This window comes from Porites lutea, chromosome 8 (genome assembly GCF_958299795.1).
Source record: "Porites lutea chromosome 8, jaPorLute2.1, whole genome shotgun sequence".
Taxonomy (NCBI): Eukaryota; Metazoa; Cnidaria; class Anthozoa; order Scleractinia; family Poritidae; genus Porites; species Porites lutea.
In genome coordinates, this window is record NC_133208.1 from 31,587,382 (window position 1) to 31,611,594 (window position 24,213).

A 24,213-nucleotide genomic window follows, 5' to 3' on the forward strand; every position below is an offset into this window, starting at 1 on the left:
GGGTCTAATGTTTGCCGTTTGCCGTAAACGCGACTCTAAATCTCTCGATTTTCCTTTCAACGACTGGAATCCATAAATTTGGTCTCATAAAAGTTACTGCCACGATCACTCCCGTCGATTTGGAATCGTAGAATTACGTTGACGACAAAGTCGGAACATCAGGTTCAAGTATTACAATTACACAAGTTAGGAAATCAACAGATAAAAACTGAGAAAATTATCCTTATAAACCTGGCATGTATGTCTTTATTTTTGAGTGGCAAAAATAAACATTAAATGATAAATAAAGATAAAGCTTAGCAACATGTTTTAAAATGGCGTTAACCGTAAACGTGATTCAATAAATCTCTAGACGCCTGCGTTCGCATCGAAGTTCCCCTAGGAATCAATGGGATAGGTGCTAACAATTCTTTTCTGTCCGTTTGCCATCCCTACTTTACTTCCTAAAATCCCTAGCTGATCCTTTTTTTTGACTGCCGTTAATCCTTTGCATAGATACCAGGAAATAAATTTAAGACTTTTCCAGACTTTTTTCCAAAACAATAATTTCTTTTTCCAGACTCAAGATTATAAAATAGGTCAGTGATCAATAGAGACCTTAAAAAAACGCAGGAACAAAGATTTTTTCATGATAGGCTGCAAACATACGGGCGAAATTAAATAAGATTTGACCAAAACGAAAAACATTTCACTCATAAGGCACTATTTGTTTTAGCTTTGAAAAAAGAGTTTTGTACAAGGTATTTCACTCCATAACTTTCACGTGTACACCACCGTACAGAGAGCTACTTCGGGTCCCATCGGGAATGGATTTTGATTTTCGTCACTATCCAGATCTTGGTAGTACTTCTGATTGGTGAAAGCAAATTTTTAACCAATCAGAAGTACTACCCAGATCTGGGTAGTGACACGTCATCAGTATGGAATTTCAGCGCTCGTTCCTCAGACGTCATTTCGAGGGGAAATCAGTGGTGGCGTCACGAAATGTTGGTTGTTTTCTCAGGCTAAGCTGGGTCAGTTACGAGTGGAAATGCCACGACATTTGATGCGCGTATCATGGCAGAAAGGCTCTACGTACGCGTGACAGAAATTAATGTGCAACGATGCTGAAGGAAATTTATTTCTGAAAGAAATAAGTGGTTTTATGCTTAATGTGACTGATTAATGTGTCATTTCTCCAGTTACTGGGAAGGGGGCGTTCCTACCATCCGGGACATTATATATTGTGTTTTTAACACATGAAAGCGAGGCACAAGGCCTCTCTGCTCACTGCAACAAGAAAGTTGGAAAACATTTTTAGACGGTGGGCAGGTTTGATGCAGGATGCTGGTGATTTATCAGTCTCCTTTGATCTTCTTGGGTTTTATCTACTGAGCATCACCTCTTCTTTGAGATAAGTACTAGATTATTGCCAGATGGCTTACCGCTTACTCTCGGTGCTGTATTGATGTGCACAGATCTGATATGATGTGCGTGCACACGATCGTCTTATTGATTGCAAGAATTGATACACGTTACGGTCGTTTATGCTAATATAAAATCGAATTCTTCGTTCAATCGGCCAGTTAAATGTTGGCAGTTACACTGGCGTGTATACTATTTCGTTCGTTGTTCATACTTCGTGGTACCTCGTGTTCCTACTTCAGCTAGTTGTATCGCTGGTGCCAACTAGCGCAAAATATCACTCGATCGATATTCAATTTGAAATATTGGTTTTTACCAGCCCAGTATTGGATCCCTTCATTCATAATCTTAGCTGTGTTATGATATGTAAAGGCAATTTATTATTGATCTTCTGAAGTTACAATTTTGCACGTTTGAGCCTTTTTGACCTTTGGACTCAGCTTACTTGTAACCTTTAATTATTATCAAAAAAAAAAAAAAAAGAAAAAGATACATTATCCAACCCTACCGGCTAAAACTTTATGTTCCATTCCCTCAACGCATTTGCTAGGTTTTAGAAATTACATAGCAACCATTCTTAAAAGTTATCTCGGAGGTATGAGCATAATTTTATTAGGGTTATTGTGTGCTGTTCAATGTCATGTTACGTGTTGTATCGTCATGTTCTGTTGTTTTCCTTTACTCACTGTCGGCGACATTCTGTTGCCAGTGTTTTTCATTGTGAGGATTTGTTCCTCCACGGGAGTAGTTATTTCACGGTTGTTAACTGTTGGAGCCACCCTATTTTCTATGGTGCTAAATATTCAAGCCACCAAATATTCAAGCCACCATATTAGTAGCTTTCTCACGGGTGTTAACTGTTTGAGCCACCCAATTTTTTACGGTGCTAACTGTTCAAGCCACCATGTTGTTAGCTTTTTCACAGGTGTTAACGGTTTGAGCCACCCTATTGTCTATGGTGCTACTGTTCAAGCCACCATTATTTTTAGTTCTGTCATGGGTGTTAACTGTTTTAGCCACCCTATTTTCTACGGTGGTAACTGTTCAAGCCACCATGTTCTTAGCTTTTTCACGCGTGTTAACTGTTTTAGCCACCCTGTTTAGATTTTTAGTTCTGTCTTGGGTGTTAACTGTTTTAGCCACCCTAAGCTTTTTCATGGGTGTTAACTGTTTTAGCCACCCTAAGCTTTTTCACGCGTGTTAACTGTTTTAGTCACCCTGTTTAGATTTTTAGTTCTGTCATGGGTGTTAACTGTTTTAGCCACCCTAAGCTTGTTCACGGGTGTTAACTGTTTTAGCCACCCCAAGCTTTTTCACGGGTGTTAACTGTTTTAGCCACCCTAAGCTTTCTCACGGGTGTTAACTGTTTTAGCCACCCTGTTTAGATTTTTAGTTCTGTCATGGGTGTTAACTGCTTTAGCCACCCTAAGCTTGTTCACGGGTGTTAACTGTTGTAGCCACCCTAAGCTTTTTCACGGGTGTTAACTGTTTTAGCCACCCCAAGCTTTTTCACGGATGTTAACTGTTTTAGCCACCCTGTTTAGATTTTTAGTTCTGTCATGGGTGTTAACTGTTTTAGCCACCCTAAGCTTGTTCACGGGTGTTAACTGTTTTAGCCACCCTAAGATTTTTCACGGGTGTTAACTGTTTTAGCCACCCTGTTTAGATTTTTAGTTCTGTCATGGGTGTTAACTGTTTTAGCCACCCTATTTTCTACGGTGCTAACTGTTCAAGCCACCATGTTCTTAGCTTTTTCACGGGTGTTAACTGTTTTAGCCACCCTGTTTAGAACGGTGATAACTATTCAAGTCACCATGTTTTTACTTGTTGTGTGAGCATCAGCCACCCCCTTTTGATGGTGCTAACTAGTAGAGCCTCTGTGATATTCCTTCCCTCAGGGGTGATCAATGTTTGGGGCACTGCAATACTATTTATTTCGTTGCAGGTTTAGAACAATTATAAGGTCCTCCTCATAAATTATTCTATTTTGAAGCTTCATCTTCAGATTTGCAGTGAAGCTGTGTCCTCATATTTTACATTGAGGCTTCATCCTCCTATTTTATTTTGGGGCTTTGTCTTCATAATTTATTTTGAGGCTTTGTCCTCATAGGTTATTTCAAAACTTTATCCTTGGATTTTAGCTTAAGGCTTCCTCCGCATCATTGTTATGTAATATTATTGAGGCTATGTTCCTCAGTTTGAGGCTTTGGTCCTCGTTGTGGTAGACACATGTTGCTCTTGTTTGTACTGCATATGTGATTTGTTTGCAGGATGTGTATACATGTGATTCATTTCCATTTGTATTTGTGTCTAGGGAAACTGATGCAAATATTATTTGGTTTGAATTTACCATTCTCATTTTTTGCCTTTGATGCCAACTTTTTATTCTTTAATTGTGTAATCCACTATTTTGGTTTAGAGGTACATGCAGCTAGATTAATTTTATCTCTGGTTTTTGTTGGCTCCCAAGGTTTGATTTGTGTGGACATTATAGTCCCATGTTGGTTGTGAGGGGACAAAAGGCTTACGCTTCCCTCACCACATCACATCATTACTTTAACTTTGTGGTTCTTTTGAAGAATTTACTGTTAATTCAGTTTGTTCTGGAGATCCTAATGGATTGACTGATGGTTTATGCATTGTTTATTAATGGTAGCACATTCTAGCCTGTTTACAGAAGTTGTTTTTATTGTTTTCATTTTATTGCAGGTGCTAAGGTATATGCAGGCAGTTCCCTTTCACGGACGCGTTTGCAATGAAGCGAATCTTGGGTAGAGTTCTCTCTTGAGAGAGTCAACACACGTAACTTTGCATTCTCTGTAGCTCATCAATTCAATTCAACATACATGTAGTGGTACATGTTCTGCTGATCAGTTATCCAGGAGTTGCATCTAATAGTGCATGGCTACGCAAGACCAGCTGCTGCTTCCCTCAGTATATGGCATCTACAGCTAATTAGGCAGCACAGGCAACCTTGGCTTAATGCTGGATATTGATACACTGCAGTTGGGTATGAACTGTCTGGTTTCTGTTACCTTGCTTGTCCTCTCTGGGCTGCATCACATAATTCCTTCGCAAGAGTATAGTATGCCATATGGTACTTGCGTTTACACAACGAAGACAGATGGACAGTGACATGGCCATATACAGAATTCTCACTGCATGAGTCAGGGCCATCCGGCCCATTTTATTACATAAAGTTATTCACATAATTCAGGATGATTTCAAGATGATTGTGTGAGCAGGGGCCATACAGCCATCTCGCAGATTTTCAATTTTACTAGTTATTTCAGTATTGTTATTAGTCTAGTTCAGGGTGACTGTGTGTGCAGGGGCCATACAGCCATCTCACAGATTTCATTTTAATCAGTTACTGTACATCAGGGAGCTACATATTTTAGGCTTTTGATAACAATAATATTATTGTGTGTCTGTGTGTGCAAGGGCCATACAGCCATCCCACATATTTCATTTTAATCAGTTATTTTATGTCAGTAAGCTATTGCAGACTTTGATAAGAATAATTCTGTGTGACTGTGTGTGCAAGGGCCATACAGCCATCTCACAGATTTCATTTTAATCACTTACATCGGTCAGCTATTACAGACTTTTGATAAGTATAATTCTGTGTGACTGTGTGTGCAAGGGGCCATACAACCATCCCACAGATTTCATTTTAATCACTTACATCAGTGAGCTATTTCAAACTTTTGATAAGTATGATTCTGTGTGACTGTGTGTGCAAGGGCCATACAGCCATCCCACAGATTTCATTTCAATCACTTACATCAGGGAGCTCTTTCAGACTTTTGATAAGTATAATTCTGTGTGACTGCGTGTGCAAGGGCCATAAAGCTATCTCACGGATTTCACTTTAACCAGTTACATCAGTGAGCTATTTAAGTATAGGACAATTGATTATGTTTGATAATACAAGGTTTGAATTTAATCTGGATTCCTTTTTTCTTCCTTCAAAATTATTTTCATTCTCAATTTTGTTATTATTAGTTGTTTAAGAACGTCCATTTTTTATTAATTGTGGGCAAATAGTATTAACGCTGTACTGGTATTAGCCTTAATTGGTTAATGTGCAGGTGTCAAGTCAATTTAGTGCTAATCCTGGATTATCTCAATCTGACTGAACAACCCATAGGTCGGACAATTGGGACCTGGTGATAACTATATTTCAATAGGGTCAATTAAGCAATCTCATTCATTTAAGCTTGCACCTTTCCTACGACATAATTGCTCCATATTTATAGCTACACTTGTACATTTTGCTTTTAGATTACTAAGTTTTTTGTCGGTGGTTCTCTTGCTTTGGCCTCGGGTGGGGCTGCCCTGTCACTCGTTTCTTGCTCCGGGCTGTGGCGGGTGTGCCCTCACCTTTGCTGGGATAAATCTTCTTGTGTATCTGGACTTTCCTAGCTTGATATGCTTAAATGAAATAAACGGCCACTCTTGTGGCCAAATTTATCCCAAACTGGAATTGTCATTATTGGGTATCCCAGCAAACAGAGCTCACCCAAAGCAAGACTCCACCAACAGCAATAACTGACTCAATAATACTATCTAAAGGAACATGGAGCATAAAGTAAGGTGATGGCTAATCCTAACACTGCACTGATGAGACCTATTTGTATTGGGAGCCAAATAGTTGAGACTGTGAAGACATACAAACCACTCAGAGTAGATCATAAATGGAACTCACATGTAGACTGTATCATTGCTAAAGACGCAAAGCGTCTTATAGGATAGAAGGTATTCAAAAGAGAGCACTCAAAATTATATATCCTGAATGCACAGCTTATAATCAAGCCCTTTTAGAGGCAAAAGTCTCATCTCTAGCAAAAAGAAGGGTTTCCCTGTGTCGTCGATTTGTCTGTGATGTGGCTAGCAATCACAATAATCATTCCTCATTCCCAAATCTGAAGCAAGATCTGTCTGTTATAATTTAAGATCTAGTAGTGAAAGAACAATAAACAAATTAAGAAGAACTAGGAGAGCCGATGAATTTTTTACATCATGATTACTAGTACAACTGTATACTCCTAGCGTAGTTACGTTGTATCTTTTGGATTGTATACATATCACTTGTTCATTTAACTACAAGAAAGTGAAATAAACTATATTTATTATTTATTATTATTGGCCTCAACAGTGTGCATAAACCTTTTAGCCAGGCCGGAATGAGGGAAGAAAAAGTCTCCTTTGAATTAAGCTGCTCTATAGGGTTAGCTTTTTGCCAGGGTACTTACCCAGAAAACTATAGGCTGAACATTGGCTTACAGCGCTGTGGCGCGAAATGTATTATAATTCAAAAAGAGATAGCTGCCACCAAAGTGAGTAAGAGATAAATTAAAGCTTCAAAACACTAAGATATAAAAGGTATGAAAACACAGCAAATCTCTGACAAAAGAGGCATGAATGGACAAACATGAAGTAGATTGAAACGGATTATAATTGTGGTTTTTCAAAACAGCTTTTCAATGTTCGTTTTTGTTGTTTGCAACGTTTGATATACATAATGCTTTGGGAAGATATCTCATTGTTTGATACGGAGCTGTGAACTTATCATTTTCAGGGAAAATCCTGGCTTTTACGTCAAGTTTCTATAAAGCGTTGTAGGCAGGCAAAAACAGCCCAATGAACAACCTTATTTTTACTTAATTTCGCGAGTATTAAACTTCGCAAAAAATGAGCCATATTTCTCGAGTATTTAATTTCGCGATTTTTAGGAAACGATAGAAGCATAGGATAGGATAGGAGAGGATAGGAGAGGAGTGTATAGTTAAAGTTCGCGATTTTTCTATTCTATCATATGTAAAGAGTAACTTTGACCTCAAAACAGAAGAACAGTAACAACAGAATTAAATTGTAAACAACAGCAAACAAGGACAATTACAAAAAATCAACAGATGGAAAGTTTGACGACTTCTCAAGGGAGAATTTGAAGAATTTAACAACGGAGGACGGTTCAGACGGCGAGAGTGTTGCGGCGGAAGGCTGATGGACAATATCAAACCAAAAAGTCTTAACTGAGACATGTTGGAGTAACTGATAAAACAACAGTGAATTTCGTTTTTCTGGATATGCATATGTCTGGTATCAAAAATTTCGCGATTTTTCCCAAATCGGGTAGGCAGAAGATTTTTTAGGGGTCTTAAAATTTTTTGAAGGGAAAAGGGGGGATGGTAAAAATTTCTGAGGGCAGGAGAGGGGGGTGCTAATTTTTTTAGATGCCATTGAAAGATTAAGTATTTGTAACATTTATTGAAAACCAGTACATAAGTGTAGTTCCTTACTTTTTAGTTCAATGAAGCTCGAATGTTTTAATCAGCTCTATCTACATAATCATTACCTCCTTTACTTTTATCCTGCTTTTATAACGTCACTGATTGTTTTCATTGTCATGAATATCATTGTTATCATAATCACCATCATTAGTATGTTTAAACAAATGGTGACGAGTGAAATTAGGGAATAATTTCACGCCCGTTTTGTCCAAATCCTAATGATTTCCCGAGCATTAAGGCCCCCTAATTTCACGAGTATACCATTTGATTACCTATTAATATCTTGGGTGACGAATTACGTTTAGCAATCGTGAATTTTTGACATGTTTATCCTGGATCGTATCGATCGAGAACTCCACTCACTCAAATGTTTAGACCTTAAATTTGGCTTATAAAGTTCAGAATTTGTCAGACTTTTTCGGCAAAATACCTGCTAGAATCCTTCTTGATGTTTTCTTGTGTGTTCAGGTTTTCTAAAGCGTCTTTTTGGCCCTGACATCTTCATTCACGGCATTTTAAGACTTCGTCGCCATCTTGACACTGAGACGTACGGAAGGTTGCCATGGCAATTTTGTAATTTCACATGTGAAATTACAAATTAACGCTGAAATTTCGCGCCAAAATTAAGGAGTAATTCGTCACCTATGATATTACGTATAACAATTTTGAAATATCACTCCTGGTATTTATAGAGTGTTTTCACATGACGTCACGGCGGCCATATTGGTGTCCCAAAACAATGAAACGGCGGCCATGTTGGTGTCCCAAACCAATCCTGTGGGAGTTGAACTCTTTTCTTATGCAAACACTTTCTTTTGTTCCAATAAATTTGCATAGAGGCTAGCACACTCTATGCATTTATGCCAAATATCACTATCAAATCATGCTATTACCTATTCGAATTTCGCACCAAAATTAAGGAGTAATTCGTCACTTATGATATTATCATCAAAATTAACACACCTTTCTCCCTATCAAAGCTTTTAAAGTTATGATTAAGTCCTCAGCTTCTATGTACGCAAGAGTTAAATCAACTTGCGCAGCTTAGAAGGAGTGAAAATGATCAGTAATAATTGGTTTGTTGGCTCTGCAGTTACGCTGCAATCAGAATGATTACTTGACTACAGGTTGTGCACCCTTCTATAATCAGAAGTAATCCTATCCAAATTCCTATCAAGTTGGCGGCAAATCTTTAGAAAGCTTCTTTGATTCACATCAAGCATGGAATTTCTTAGGATAGAATTTTCTTACGATTGCGGTGTATCGAACGAGTTCTACAATGTCTGAAGAAAGCTTTTCTTCTATTAAACCACATTTGGAAGCTGGTTGAGAATATGCTTGTTTGAGTCGAAAGACCAAATAGTTTTCAGTACGGAACCTGACGCTCTCCGTGGAGTAGGCAATGCCACTGATCTCAAATTATATTTTCCTTTTGTAAAAACTCATTTTCATCGTCCTTACAATTCCCTCTTAAAAGAAAAATAAACTTGAACCAAGGTGAATTTTGGCTAATTTTATTCTTTATTTGCTATTCTGCTGGTCACAGAAATTGAAGCATAAAAATAATAGTATAAACTTTCTTGTAACTGCACTACAATCAAGCACTGTAATCCTGCTGCTCCAAGTATTTCTTACGTCATCAATCCTGATGGTAGTGAAGGTCTGGCCCCCTTTTTTGTCTCTTTTAACATAACAGACAAGAAACGAGTAGGTGTGACAGTTTTCAGTCACGCTAGTGCAAACAGAATGCTGGTTGACTGCTATGAGTCAACCGGATGTTACTTGCGCAATATAAGCCACCTCTCAGGAAGTATATAGTAACGAGTGTTCAACAACTGGCCAAACTGGCCAATATATCCGCACACTGCGAGTACTTTGTCAAGTACGAATGTTTTGACTCACAGCTCCTCAGTGGTCCAGTCAGCATAGGTGCATGATTGGTGGGTATCACGCGACGGCAAGGCGATGACATATTGGGGAGGGTGGAATTATACTTCTTACATGCACGCGTGCGGGTTAAATCGATCACACGCAGATCCGCGCTATGGATGCAATTTTGACATAAATGATTATGTCTCGCGGGAGAGCAGAGAACTGCTTACAACTACAGCTGAACTTCCTGTGATTCAACTGAGATTTGGTGATACAGGGGAAGCTGGAGACTATGAACGACGTAACACACCCTTGAAACTGATGTGTTATGGCATAAATTGAGAGGGTTGCAAGTTATACATGTCAGAACTACTAATGAAAGACAGAGTCCATCAAAGCAAAAAATCATACGTCTTTTAAATCTGTTAAGAAACTAGAATCTATGATACTTAAGTATAAAATACCTTGAATACTTGCTTAAACTGAACACAGCTGGCTTATGTTACTACTGGGTTACATGTGTAGTCGTTTTGAGAATTGAGTTTGAGTAAGGCAGGGAATTAATCCTCCTCTGGGCCAGTCAGGTCTTGTTATGTTAAAAGAAATTTTAGCCCGGTCATTAACTGGGATGTACCATGGTTTACGAGAAAGCATTATTGTTTTTTGATTGTTATATTGTTGTTTTTATAACAAAAAAGAAAGGTACTTAACTAAAAGAAAAAACTACGACTTTTTTTAATGTTGATTATTTATTTATTTATTTGCAACGCAATAGTAAAACTACAAAAATTGTAAGATAAGTCAAAAAAGGAGAAGTAGAGAAGAGACCTAATACAAACTATAAGAAGCTTAGGCCTCCTTGAACCACGCTCTATAATTGTTTACACCAAGTGATGCAAACTATGGCGGAAGGTCTAAGGCGGTGGAAATGATTTAAGATCGTTTTTTATATTTACTTATTAATTTAATCTTTAGCATTTTCTTTAAGGAGGAAAGGGATCGAGAGTTGACGACTTCCTCGTCAAGTGAACGTTTTTCCTTGGAAAAAAAAAAGACTGAAAACTTCCTAATGTTCGTTCGACAATAGAGTAGACGATAGGCCTGGGAGTTTCCAGTATTGTAAGGGTGGAATTGATTTGGAAGAAATTTCTATAAAACCTTAGAGGTTATTAAAAAAATTTGTGCAAGAAACCATAAATTAACTTAGTTGAAGCGAATGGATATGGATACTTAGAAAAGGTCATTCCCAGTCAACGCTGCTCTTCTTGTTATAGTATCATTCCAGTTAGGAAAATACCTGAATTTGAACCAAATAATTACACTACTATTAATAATACCTATAAAATAAAAATTGAATAAAAACCCTTCCTGTTATTTATAAAAAGAAGTAAGTAAACATTTCTGCGACGTATATGGAGTAGGAGCTCCCTATAAAAATAGATCAAACAAGACGCCGATTACTATAAATTCAAGGGTGTAGGCCTCAAGCACCCCTAATGATTAGAACATACAACACAGTAACGAGACTATAAAAAGGGGAAGGATGAAGACAATAGATAGCGGGGGCTGAAGAAAGAAGACCATCCATGATCATGGCCAAGCGTAAGTACTTCTACTAAAAAAGCTGGGACCAGATTACTGGCATTGGAGTTAAAAGGGAAAAAAGCAGGCAACCAAGAAAAAAACATAGATAAACTTGTACAATAGCACTAAAATGGCTGGCAGTGATTAGATCTTATTAAAATGCCGAGCAATAGAGACGGAACGGGACACTATGACAAACCGTAATAAGAAAGACAATGTATAAATGATATACTGAGATGAAAATGTGACCACTAGTGCCTTATGATCCTAACACCCCTCCCCCCTCCCTCTAAAAATTACCTATAACTTTAAGCAACTGTGGTGTTTTTAATCTATTGCTGTGATTATTAAACCGCTGTGTGGTCATTGAACTGATGTGTGTTAACAGAGCCGTAGCCAGTATGAGGCAAACCGAGGCACTTGCGTCAGTTATTTTGAGCGCGTTATCCCAGTGTTGTTTTACAGTGTAGTCATCATTAAAACTCTAAATAAATAGGAAAAGAATTTAGCCATGAGCATTGCCTTGGTCGTAATATTTTTCTGGCCACGGCCCTGCAACTTGACCTGCTGTGTTTTTTTCCTTCCCCTAAATACTTGAACGAATAAACATAAACAACACTAACACCAGAAGGCTGTGATTACTAAACTCGTTTTGTGGTCTTTGAAATATTGTGTCTTCTCTGAAATACACTTACTGACTGAAAAGAAAATTAAAGCAAATGGATATGGATACTTAGAAAAAATCATTCCACTACTATGTCAGTAATCTGATAAACTACGTCAGGCGCTTAGATTGACTGGCCTGGCTCATTAGTTCTGAAGGGAAGACGTCAAAGGAACTGAAAGAAGTCAAATGATAGAGCGAGTTCATAGAGTACGTAAACTTAATACCAGATGAAAATGAAAGAAATCGCATCATTTCTGTTTCGCACACAAAATGAGATTTTAAAGCGTCACGATTTTACTTTCACCTGGCCACCTACTGGATCAATTAAATATTGGCAGTCACTGAATTTTGAGATTTTCAAAATGGCTGTTGAAGAAGTTGTAATTGACACTTCGTGTCGTGCAATTTTGGTCTGAAATCATGCTTGTGATTTCAAATCAAACTCAGCTCGATGCACACTCGTCTGATTTTAAAATCACGCGTATGATTTCAGACCAAATTCACTCCACTTACACGTTAAGTTTAAAAATTGATGGTTTTCACTGTCACGCTATCAAAAATTAAAAATAAAACGATAAATTCCAGAATCTGAGAAATGAAATAAGGTTAATATAGAAAGACCCTCGCCAAGATTCAGGTCAGTGTGACTTTTCATATGCGGAACATTCCAAGAAATTATTTACCCAAATTAATAGAGCTTTCTATGGAGACGCCATGTTGGTGCCCATCCGAATGGGCACCAACATGGCGGCCGGAAACCAGCAGAAGCTTCTGTCTCTGAGTTTTGCTATGAAAGCGTGAATTCATCTCTCAAGGAACTCATAAACATTAAATTAGTACCTTTCCTAATAAAATGACTGTTTAAATAGCAAAATCCCTCAAAATAAGTCACTCTTTTAACCTACATGACAGCTCTGTCGCCCGTCATCCAGATGCTGCGTCACGGAAAACCTTAGTCAAGCGTACTGTATCACAAAACGAAGAGCCTTTTCGAAGTGAAAATTTGTGTAAATTTCATTTTTTAACTTCTCTAGTACTTCATGAAAGTAAAAACTTAAAAGGATCGATAGTCAAATGGGTCTATAAAACGCGGCCCGCCCTAGTCGACTGATTGGGCGTCGCCCAGACTAGTACAAAACATGAGGTAAACTCTATATGGAATAATTATTGTTATCATAGGTTGTCCTTATGGTATTTTCTTCCATAAGAGATAAGATGCAACATGACTTGAAGTTTGTGATATTACACGTGAATCGGCATGAAACATAAAAATCCTGCATCAATTTAGGTTTCTGGGAAACTGCCCACCTACCCCTCCCCTATGCCAACATTAACACTTACTTCTCAGTTAGGGCAAAATGATGGCTTAGGGGAGGGGTAGGTGGGCATTTGTGCCAAATATTCGATAACTTTATGTCCCAAGAACTTTCTAGAACTCAATCAATACTTCGCTTTGACATCGTACTGCAACACGATTGGCCAATCGAACAATGCCTTCTCCATATTAGGATTTTTTGGTGGGAAAACGAAGAGTCCATGTTTCGATCTTTTCATCCATTGGCTGATAAAACAAATAACGATCACTTACCGAAACCATTTTTCAAGGTCATACGAAAATCGTTTTATTCTATTTTAGTGGCCGACCCATGGAGAAGGGTTCGGAGGGCCTCCCAACCCTAATATATCCATTAGATAACTGCCTTGAAACTCAAATAATAACCACCGAGCATGCTTGTATTTTTAAACATTGTAGTTTTAAAACTACACTTGTGTCGCACGTTTTAATAAAGGCAGTTGTTGAAATTAAAGAAAAATGCATGGCCGGTGAGGAGTGGGGAGTCGCTCCTCTCCTTTAGAAAAGCAACTTCTGCAAACCGAAAGGCTAAACAATTTCTGTAACGTAAACTGACGTGATGTTGATAGGCTGTCAAACAATGATCTAAGCTATGCTGTATTTATCCCTACTTCAAACATAGGCTATGCCTCCATAACCTATGCTTCAAAAACACTCGTTCTCCGGCCATTCCGGTAGACATATACGCAACTCTGTGTCAACAATTTAATTTCTATTCCTTATAATTTAAAACTTTTAAAACCTTACCATAACCGGAAATTTATCACATTTATTTTAAAACCAGTGATAAATTGTTTCATTTTCGAACGCTGTTGTCATACCATACATTTCCTTACTTGAAGCAAAGCTAGGCCACACCCCTCAACTGAGCTTCCATGAACTAGCACACACAACTGCAGTGGACACATCAACATTCCTGTGAGTACAGGTTTGTTTTCTTTTCTAGCTTTATCATTTACAGATATTTAAGCATAACTTACTTTCTAGCTATGCTATATGGTTAACCTTTGTTCTGCGTAAGTCGACGACAAAATACAATAACCAACTGAATATTAAATGGCTGAAAGGTACAACAATGATTGTTGCAATTGTTCTATACAATTTTAAACTGTTTTATTTAAATAGCGTAATTTCTAATAAAATTCCTGCCATTATATAATCTCGAAAATCACGATAATTGCATTCAGTTTCCACAGAATTATGGTGAATGTCCTCCTGATTATGATCAATGTTTTATTTTTACAGAAACTGAAATATGGAGTAAAAACGCCGAGCAGGCACAATATCGCGACAATCGCCTCCTTCAAGCGTTAGGTTTCTTTCAGGTTTGTTTCCAACTTTCAAATTTTTTTACATCCTAAAGCACTTAAAATTCAAACTCACAGGGGAGAAATATCAGGCTTCAGTAGAGTTTTACTCTGACGTGCTGTCACAACTCGACTCTGACCAGGGCACAACAACAACAATTTTTTTTGTACCCAACGGTATACAAAAATATAGAGGAACAGTCCCAAATAACTATAGGAGCTAAAAATAAGCGGCAGCCATACTTAGGTGATTTATCTATAATTATTTCGGTCAGATACCACACACACACACACACACACCCAAACATAACACCCAAACACAAAACACACACGCGCCCATGCGCAATCAACACCAAAAGAAAGAAAATAAAGAAAGTTAAGGATGTCAATGTAAAAAAAAAAACCAACGAAAAGCCAGATAAATTATGGTGCTAAAATACTTTACAATTTTTAGTAGCTTTTAAGAACAATTAGCTTGACATTTTTCTTAAAGCGTTAGAGAGGAAGAAGCTTTACATAAATAATGCAAGTTGAAGGGTGATAATGTCAAACAACTTGACAACATTTAGATCTTTAAATAAAGGACTTCAATGTTCATTATAAATAGTGAAAGTAATTATTCTCAATAGAAATTATTCTTAATAAGGCAAAAAAACTTAAGGCAAAAATTTAAAAAAAATCAGTTTGATATTGAGGTCAGTTATAAAAAACACCAAACCTCGTTACCACCAAGGTCCGGAAGGCATTGGATTCAGTTTGGTTGTGGTTTGCGGCTTTTGATGAGACCCATGCTCAGTACATTCTTGATAATCAAAATCAGTGTTCGTAATAAGCTGTAATGGGACCTAAAGGTTATCATGATTGTTACGTTCGTAATCTTTTAGAGGACGGGTAGCTTGCAAACTAAACTGAACGCAGGGTTGTCGGAACAGCAACAAGAAGATTTATTCCAAACATGGACGTAGTTTCCACGAAGTAAAACTCCACAACAGTACTTAACTCGTTAAACTTATACGGCCTCCGCCAACTTCAATTAACTTGATGAACTTACACGACCTCCGCCAACTTGAATAAACACCCCTTTCGTCACTTACTAAACATGACTAACGTCAAACTCTCTTCGCTTGTGAAAACTAGTTAAAACTTAACTCGGACTCGCCTACTTATATACTTTCACACTAACATTCTAGAACTTTCCAAATAGCCTAATTATAGAAAGATTACAAAATATACCGCTTTAGAAACTCTTACACAAGACCCTAAGATAAACAAACTATAAACTCTCTCGAAGCTTCTAGAAAGTCACGCTAGTCACGCAATAAAATTTTTCGTAACAATGATGCTATAAGTGGCTTAGTTCTCATTGTACAACTTATTTTTGCATGAGCCCTAGAGAAAGTATCGAGTGAGTCCTTCAGGCTTATGAGCGAATGATTTCGTCACATGCGGCTCAAACATAGATAAAGATGTGTGGCCTCCAATATTGAACTCATGAACGGTTTGGCCCCACGATATATAACCAGTGCCACGTTTTCCAGTTTTCCACGACATGCAGAAGATATTACAGTTTTGGGTTAACGAAACCAAAGCAAACAATAACCAGTTGAAGACCGGGTTTTAGGGATAAACGAAGTAACACGGGGAAGTTCAATAAATTTTCAAGACTGTTTTGAATTAAATCGCCTGCTTAAACAAGAGTGAGTTTGCATAGAACAGGGGCACCCAGAGACTGGTTTCTCCTAAATACCTTAAAACTTGTGTAAGGCCATCAAGACTGCTAATTTAAGCTTAACCATACATTCTAAAATAGCCAGTTTTATTAACGCTTTTTCTGTACGGTTATCCCGGGCAAATTTAGCTTTTCAAATTTATTAGGTTTTCTCATTATTACGTTTTGGTTCCTGATCACTTAGCTATTGTTATAGTAACGTTTTACGAAAACGAGGGATTTTCTGATACCTCTTTCCGTGACTATTCTCGAAACCAAAATTTATTAGTGTTCTTTCTAGCAAACATGGTGGCCACATCTGGAAAGTGATATGTCAACTTCCGAAAATCGTATATAGGGAAGTTGAAAACAATAGTTCAAAACGTATATAGATGAAAGGAACAATCATCTAGAAATTTTCAGCCTTTCTTAAGCTATAGAAATTGCAAGGCAATATTTTTTCTTTTCCAAAAGATGTTTTACAAAATACAGTCGTTGGGTTCCTATGAAAGAATCCTGCTAAAAGCCTTTTAATTCGTGTCAATCGTTTATTTCACAGAAACAGAAATAGCGTGTAAAAAAACCCAAGCAGGTACAATGTTCGTCATCCGCCTCAAGATAACTGCGGCTTACCAACAGTTAGAATTAGATCTGAATTTATCTATCACATCCTGTAAAAACCATACTTCTCTTACGGAACTGCTCACGCCCTCCGCGTTTCAAAAATAGTATAAAAGCATGGTCCAATTAAAATGTGGAGAAGCAAAAAAGGGAGGAGGGAAAGTGAAAAATTGTTTTTCGTGGTAGAAAGAGCTATTTTGCCTTTTTTCCTCATTAAATATGCACGATTTACGGGCCAAGAATCAATGAGCCAGGATTTGAACAATTTGTTGGACAATGAAAGCGGCAGCCAATAGAACTTGCATGATTACGGAACGACTCAGTGACACCATATATCAACCAATGAATACTTTCTTTAGTTTTTAGTCAAGAAAACAAAAAGCAACTGGCTACCACCGACCTAGAAATTACCAGAAAACCTGTCCAACGGGTTGAGTCACCTAACATAGCGCATGATCTTATCTCAATGAAATTCCTCGGCGTTTTACTCATGGGATAAAGACAAAGAGCTATGACCTTTCGTTCGAACATCTGGTGCAAGGTGGGTGTTGTACTTGTATCAACTCACCAAACGTTGCTTAGAGGGAAGACTCAAAAGTTTCTAGGTTTCTTTATGGTGTCTTAAGATAAGATCGTTGAATACCGAATAGCTAAGAAATGTCACGATTTTCATCATTGTCGTAGTTGGTTGCATCATGATTATTCACGAGGTTGTCACGTGCGATTCTACTTTTAAAATGAAACAGTCTTTAACTCTGACGACTTACTTCTAAAAGTGTTATAAGCCTTAACCGAAGGCACTAGTTACAAAGTTAAAGAGGTCTTCATTTGTTCAAGTTACTATTATTACTATTATTACAGTCTGCACGTGAAAGTGTTGTACTTTGCCCCTTTCGTGGTTCTTACGTGAGAGAATTCGAGTTATCACATAGTAATCCAGTAAGCTGGATTATAAGAAATTACTCATGCACACAATTTGTACGTGAAGATGCTGGACTTTGTCCCTTTTACAATTCGTTCGTGGAAAAACGCAAATTGTTTACTGGAAAATTTGCTCAAACGATTTTAAGAAATTACCTCGGCTTTACAACATCTGCAATTAAATCATGCTTCATGCAACGTTAAGGTCGATAGCCTAACATTTATTTACTTCCCATAACATTATCAAACTGCCGAAATATATTTCTACTAATAATTTTTATTTCCTAACGCTATTGTTTCTACTTAAGTTACGCATCTTTACTGAATAAAGATGCAACACACATCCAAACACACAAAGCACAAAGACACATACGCTCAGACCACTGCCATACGAGCTATTTTTTCAAAAAAGTTCAATAATGGCATGTGTACATGTATGTGTAGTTGACCATTATCACATAAGAGTAGAGATTCAACAGATGGCGCAAACTCATCAGAAGACAAATAAAATACACTCAGTGGAAATTCGAAGCTTGACGACAGACGCCTGTATACACATGAAAAGGACTCATCACCCTCCTCTGACCACACCACTTAGTACTTTTAACCTCTTGGGCATCATTTTCACCTGGATGATTCCATCATCTGCTCGCACAAGGGGATGCTCGATTCACCTTACTCAAAACATTGGCATCATCTCGAATACATCCTCACAAGGCGAGCTATCCTATCGTGCATCAAGCTTACACATAGCCTTCACAGCGCAGAAGGTGATACTGACCATTCTCTGGTCAGTGTATAGCAAAGTGAAACTACAGGCAAAGAGAATCTACCACACAAAGACTGTGTGAAAACCATGCCTTGACGTCAGCAAGACCCCAGATGGACAGAAAGTGGAGGAGTTCATAACTACGCTTGAGAAATCTCTCCCCCAGCCTCTCTATTGGAAAAGTCCAAGAAGGATTGGAATACTTCAGGGATGCGGTTCATGGATCAGCCATGCCCAACTTCGGTAAGAAGAAAAACAAATCTGCAATAGAAGAAAAGAGAAACGTTATAACGGGATAAAAGTTCTGCCCAAGTGAACAAACTGTCTACCGGCTCTAGAGACAGCACGTAGTAATGTGCAACGATGCAACAGACCATGTGCAAATGAATACTGGCCTGAAATCTGTGCTAGTATTCATTCTGCTGTTGAGACAGGTATTATTAAGATAATCCAGGACCGAGCGCAACAGATGGAGCGCTGGGTAGAACATGATTACTCGGAGCTGTCTGCCAGAGGGAATATGGTGTCTTTGGAAGCACTGAACGCCATAGAGTGCTTACCTGTTCTGGGGGACCTGGATAGTGGTGACCTACTGAGTGGAGCTGAAACAGGCCCTGGGGTACCTGGACCTGGAAAAGCGCGCGGCCAGGATGGTAATACTCTGCCTGTGCTAGAGGGAGAGAAGGTACCACAATGATGAGAGATGCAAACGTAGCCACTCTATAGCAAACAAGGGGGCCAGAAGAGCCTGCAACAATTATCAAGGCATCTCACTCCTCAGCATCGCTATGAAGCTCTTTGCTCGAGTCGTTCTGAGGGGTCTCCTACTACCTGCAGAGAAATTTTATCCTGAGTAATCGTGTAGTTAATCCCTGCCAAACGATCAACACTATTAGGGCTAATAGCTTGTCCAGCCCAGTAATCAGTTAGGTCAGTTTGGCCGAAGCTTCGCCGCAGTGGCCACAAGCATTAGCTTCAGTTAAACCATCTTTTTGGGAGCCACTTTCTAGCTGACCTACCTTTTTTCCTTTTTCGAGCAAAACAGAGTCATTCAAGCTTACATAATCATATCACTTCAACAATGCAACTTGCAATCGACGCGCTCTTTACATCCCGATGGCCTTCAATGAGGGCTGCCGTCTTTGCTTCGAACTATTTAAAGGGGGGGTTCAAGGGGAATAATTTTTTTCACAACTTGACTTTACAACTGACTTTGAGCTGAAACGGCGTTCCGAATGAGTTCAGTCCCAGATAATAACGATCATTACTGACGGTGGAATAAAGGAACATTTGATTTAAGCTCCTTCGGAATTAGGCTAAGTGTTACGTGTTGGTACATGAAGAAAGAGCTGGCCCGGTTGTTCAAAAGGTGGATAGCGCTATCAACTGCATAAATCTCTATCCACAGGGATAATGCGACTGTTTTTCTCCGCTGGATAGTGATTTACCCGATAGATAGCAACAACTGGGATCTGGTGTTTATGTTACATGTCCCCTTAAAAAACGATTTTGTAAAATTTACACACGAACAGTTTCGTCTCTGTTACCTCACTTGAATCTTTCAGGCAACCTGAGTTTAGGATATGTACTAAGAACTGAATCAGATTTTTCGAAATCTTAAGACTAGGCTAGTCAGTCGTTGGCCACTTGTGACGGAATTAGATACTTCTCCAGTTCCCCCAATCTCAAACTCTGTCCGAGGACCCTCAAGCGACAATGAAATGTGATCTTCATGCACTATATAATAAGGCAAGTGATTCCGGAAGTGCTTAGCTCCCCGTGCGTTCAAAAGAATTTATGGACTTCCCACTTTCGAGTTTATAACCTCCCCCTTTCAAACCAAATTATCTATAGAAAGTTTCTTCTTTCTTAGACTTAATTGTAATATATTCCTATACATAATTATTTGCGTTCAACTGATAGGTTTTCTTTATAGTCTTAAATCATTATTACATGCAATCCTTATTGATCACTGAAGAACCCAGATGGATATGTATTCAATAAAATGTATGCATGTATGTAATAATGTATGAAATATTATTATTATATTTATTTTATTCGCCTATTATTGTAAAAACTAATATAATGTACATTTGGTATTTGTAGCTATACATGATCGGAAGATCTCAGCAAGCTCTGCTGAGCCTTTCAGGGGAGATTCCCAACTTTACTTATCAATTAAATTACTAACATATTGTTTGCCACTTAATATTACAATATAAACTCTATCGAATTTAAATGAAATGATGCAAGCTTATCAATGTTAGGAATATTAATGTACTGTCACATGCCTTTCAACCTTTTAGACGTTCTTTTAATTCTTCCAATATAGTTGTTCCTAACTTAAAATTCTACAAGAGAAACCACCTTTTTCAAAAATGCAAAGAAACCTAAAAACTAAAATATTTCTTGTAAGTACAAGACTGCATGCAGATACATGTTCTATAGACTTAGATTTCAACAAACAGAACTCATGATCATTTACTTCAACAAGTTAACTGCTTTTAAATGTAAGTAGCTTTATTCTGACGATCCGGGTAACTGAAATCTTTCGTAACTTTGTATTCCTGGGTAAGTCCATTTAACCGAAACAGAATGTTTCGGGGAATCACAGCTACGATAGCATCAGTTTAATTTACAATTTTAAATGACACCTGACCAGACCACAAAGTCGTTACGTATAAGAAAAAGCTTTACATCAGTGAAGAAAACCTTATTGTTTTCGTAGCTATTTCTTAAGCCAAAAGCTTATTACTATTAACGTTTCTAACTGGCTTGCTTATTTTTCTATTTAAGATTAATTCTATTTCCGTAGAACTATTTGCTAATTATTCTGGTCTTGTTTTTTTTACCTAATTATGTTTCAGAAAAGACCCAAATGGGCACTGTTCAAGAAGCTATTCACCATGGCATGATTGCCGCCGATTTTCTTTGGACCACTAAACGAGTTGTCCAGGCTATCGAGCTGTGGAACGAGTGCTTAACACTACTAAACAACAAAATCTTAGAAAACGAACATGAACTTGCCACAATAGTGCGTATAGCGCTGACCAAGAGGCTGTTTTATGGAAATGCTGCTATTACGAAACTTTCACCAGCTATAGAATCTGGCAAAAAGCTTTTAGTCCTACTTCGTAATCTTAAGAGAAAAAACAAAGAAGGTAACACAGCCTTGATTTTATCAAAACTGTACTTCCAAAAAAGTGAATACCAGGAAGCACAAGCAGTCCTCAAAATTGCACTCTGCGTTTACAAAGAAATCGAAGACAAAGATGGAGAAGCGTCATGCTACGTAAACCTAGGAGCTGTGTTTCAATCTGTCGGAGAATATGCCAAGGCTGAAGAATATCTTCATAAAGCACTTACCATCAACACAGAAATTGGCGACAGGAACGGAGAAGCGACATGCTACGGAAACCTAGGAGCTGTGTTTCAATCTGTTGGAGAATATGCCAAGGCTGAAGAATATCTTCATAAAGCACTTACCATCAACACAGAAATTGGAGACAGAAAGGGAGAAGCGACATGCTACGAAAACCTAGGAGCTGTGTTTCAATCTGTCGGAGAATATGCCAAGGCTGAAGAATATCTTCATAAAGCACTTACCATCACAACAGAAATTGGCGATAGAGTGGGAGAAGCGTCATGCTACGTAATCCTAGGAAATGTGTTTCAATCTGTCGGAGAATATGCCAAGGCTGAAGAATATCTTCATAAAGCACTTACCATCAACACAGAAATTGGCGACAGAAACGGAGAAGCGACATGCTACGGAAACCTAGGAAATGTGTTTCAATCTGTCGGAGAATATGCCAAGGCTGAAGAATATCTTCATAAAGCACTTACCATCAACACAGAAATTGGCGACAGAAAGGGAGAAGCGACATGCTACGGAAACCAAGGAAATGTGTTTCAATCTGTCGGAGAATATGCCAAGGCTGAAGAATATCTTCATAAAGCACTTACCATCAACACAGAAATTGGCGACAGAAACGGAGAAGCGACATGCTACGTAAAGCTAGGAAATGTGTTTGAATCTGTCGGAGAATATGCCAAGGCTGAAGAATATCTTCATAAAGCACTTACCATCAACACAGAAATTGGCGACAGAAAGGGAGAAGCGACATGCTACGGAAACCTAGGAAATGTGTTTCAATCTGTCGGAGAATATGCCAAGGCTGAAGAATATCTTCATAAAGCACTTACCATCAATACAGAAATTGGTGACAGAAACGGAGAAGCGACAAGCTATGCAAACCTAGGAAATGTGTTTGAATCTGTCGGAGAATATGCCAAGGCTGAAGAATATCTTCATAAAGCACTTACCATCAACACAGAAATTGGCGACAGAAAAGGAGAAGCGACATGCTACGTAATCCTAGGAAATGTGTTTCAATCTGTCGGAGAAGATGCCAAGGCTGAAGAATATCTTCATAAAGCACTTACCATCAACACAGAAATTGGCGACAGAAACGGAGAAGCGACATGCTACGCAAACCTAGGAGCTGTGCTTCAATCTGTCGGAGAATATGCCAAGGCTGAAGAATATCTTCATAAAGCACTTACCATGAAGACAGAAATTGGCGACAGAAAGGGAGAAGCGATATGCTACGGAAACCTAGGAGCTGTGTTTCAATCTGTCGGAGAATATGCCAAGGCTGAAGAATATCTTCATAAAGCACTTACCATCAACACAGAAATTGGCGACAGAAACGGAGAAGCGAAATGCTACGTAAAGCTAGGAAATGTGTTTGAATCTGTCGGAGAATATGCCAAGGCTGAAGAATATCTTCATAAAGCACTTACCATCAACACAGAAATTGGAGACAGAAAGGGAGAAGCGACATGCTACGAAAACCTAGGAGCTGTGTTTCAATCTGTCGGAGAATATGCCAAGGCTGAAGAATATCTTCATAAAGCACTTACCATCAACACAGAAATTGGCGACAGAAACGGAGAAGCGTCATGCTACATTTTGCTAGGAGCTCTGTTTGTACGTGTGGGAGAATATGGCAAGGGTGAAGAAAATCTTTATACAGCACTTACCACCAACACAGAAATTGGCGACAAAGACGGAGAAGCGTCTCGCTACCTAAAGCTAGCAAACACATCTCAAGCCTTATCGAATTTCTGGTCAAGCATTCAAATTTACGAAAAAATGCTTTGCTTCCTAGGAAGCAAAGATAGCCACAATATATCATTTTTGGACAAGAACGCGTCTCCCTATCAGCTGTTTAGTTCATTGAGTTGTTCTTGTGGGAAACACTATGAAGCTTTACACGCTGCTGAACTTGGACGGGCCAGAGCTCTAGCAGAACTTATGTCAAATCGCTACTCCATTGAAAAAGAAATATCCATCAACCCACAATCGTTTGTTGGCATCGCGGACGTAATTAAGAAAAATGGCAACAGCACCTGCCTCTACATCTCCTATGACTGCTGTGACAATATATTTTTGTGGGTTTTGAAACAAAACAAACCGGTAGCTTTCCGAAAAACGAATCTTTGTGAAAGCTATGTTAGCAAGCATGGCAAAATCTCTGTGTATGACCTATTTGGAAACGAAAGCTTATTAAGAAAATTTCACGTTTTACCTCAAGAGCAATGCGAAGACCGATCACTCTTCTCTTCATTCGCCAACCAACTTACAAACGAATCAAATCTGGAAGATAGTCTCTCAACCTTGCGTCCTCTTTTAGACGAGGGAGAA

At 38.4% G+C, this 24,213-nt stretch overlaps 1 pseudogene; it reads left to right on the forward strand.

The window, feature by feature from the left end:
• LOC140946813 (uncharacterized) overlaps positions 1–24,213 on the forward strand; it is a 73,647-nt pseudogene that overhangs the window by 47,495 nt on the left and 1,939 nt on the right.